The 1,548-nt window shown below is 52.6% G+C and overlaps 1 pseudogene; it reads left to right on the forward strand.

The window, feature by feature from the left end:
* LOC114073466 overlaps positions 1-1,036 on the forward strand; it is a 6,003-nt pseudogene extending 4,967 nt beyond the window's left edge.
* The last annotated feature ends 512 nt before the right edge of the window (positions 1,037-1,548 follow it).

Genomic DNA, 1,548 nt, shown 5'->3' on the forward strand with positions numbered 1-1,548 from the left:
CAGCCAGGGGCGTCCGGTGATAGCAGAGGGACGCGAACCAGGCACGGAGCGGGGTGGAGCCGTGAGCAGAACCGGGATGGCAGGAGCGGGGCTGCGGAGTTTACCTACAGCAGCACGCAGGTTGTGTACACAGCCACGCAGTTTCTGTAGGGCTGCAGCTGGAACGCAGAGCGAGATAACAAACGCTCCGGGGGGAGAGCGGGGCAGCCCTGCGGGAAGGCTGGGAGCGGAGCGAGATGATGAGCACTCCGAGGTAGAGCGAGGCAGCGCGGCAGGAGGGCTGATAACAGAGTGCTCAGTAACTTATGTAGCAGCAAAAAAGTCTCAGCAGCAGCGAAAGGGTGCTCAGCGGTAGCGATATCTCGAGTCGAGAAGCGGTGAAACAAATCGGGGGGGGCCAGCGGCCGCCTGGCCCTCCCGGCAGAGGCTTCTCGAGGTCCCACCCGAGCGATTCTTCGTTCGCTTCTTGTCATCTTGTCGAGTTCTCTTCTATCTTCCTTCGCAATCACGTCGGGATTCACCATATGTCGTGGGTTGGGGTGGTACACGACAGGGTTTCAGGATACCAGCTTGCTTTATTGCAGCAGTGTATCTACCTTTATACAGTTCTGAGTGACTGTCTCAGTTTAATTGAGACAAGGGTCTTTTGCTGAGAATGGATTAGGAGAAAAAGACCCAAATCTTCTTCTCTAGCAATTATAGATCCGAAATTAAGAGGCTCCGATTGAAGGAAAGCAAATTATGGAAAAGGGAAAAAAAAGAAAAAAAATAACAGCCCTTTATTAAGTATGTGTGTATTAATGTAACACGAGGGAAAAAGAAAACCAAGTAAAACAACCAAACAATACCCCTATACCCACCAGTAATCCCCTTCAAGAACAAAACCGATAAAACCGGCAAAAAAAGAAAATCAAATAGTTCAATTTTTAGCACTCTTTGGTGCAGTTCCAGCCACAGTCAGCAGGGGGCGCCGTCGGGTCACTGGAGATGCAAAAACTTGTAATGTCTTATACCGTTCACCAGGTGGCGCTGTTGAGTCATTAAAAGTGCAGAGCTTGTAATGTTCTATAGTAGTCACCGGGTGGCGCTGTTGGATCACTAGAGGAGTGGAACTTGCAATATCCAGCGCTCGTCACCGAGCGGCGCTGTGGGATCCCTGGTCGCCGCCGGGTGGTGAGGGAGGAGGGGGGAAGGGGAAGGGAAACAGAAAGTTCTCCCAATGGAAGAAAAAACTCACGACTCGGTGAAGGTCCCGTGGTGAAAAAGAACCAAGACTGCAACCAGCCGGCAACTGTGCAGAGAGCTCCCACAGGGAAAAAAAAACAAAGGAGAAACCAGGCAGTCTTTCCTCTCTGCTGCAGCTTCCCCTCCTGCTCCCGAGCTGAGCTCCCACCCCCCAGCCCCACCTCCTTCCACACACACACTCTGGCCTTCTTCCTAACTCCTCCCCCTTCGTTGCCAGGAGACTAATTCTCGGTCGTTAGGACCCAGGCCGACTTTTTGTTTACTTGATGGCTCTTTAACAGCATTCATGCGGGGGGGGGGGGG

The sequence above is a fragment of the Empidonax traillii genome, unplaced genomic scaffold (genome assembly GCF_003031625.1).
Source record: "Empidonax traillii isolate 1590-97213 ecotype Southwest subspecies unplaced genomic scaffold, ASM303162v1 scaffold6525:size18815, whole genome shotgun sequence".
In the NCBI taxonomy this organism is placed as follows: domain Eukaryota; kingdom Metazoa; phylum Chordata; class Aves; order Passeriformes; family Tyrannidae; genus Empidonax; species Empidonax traillii.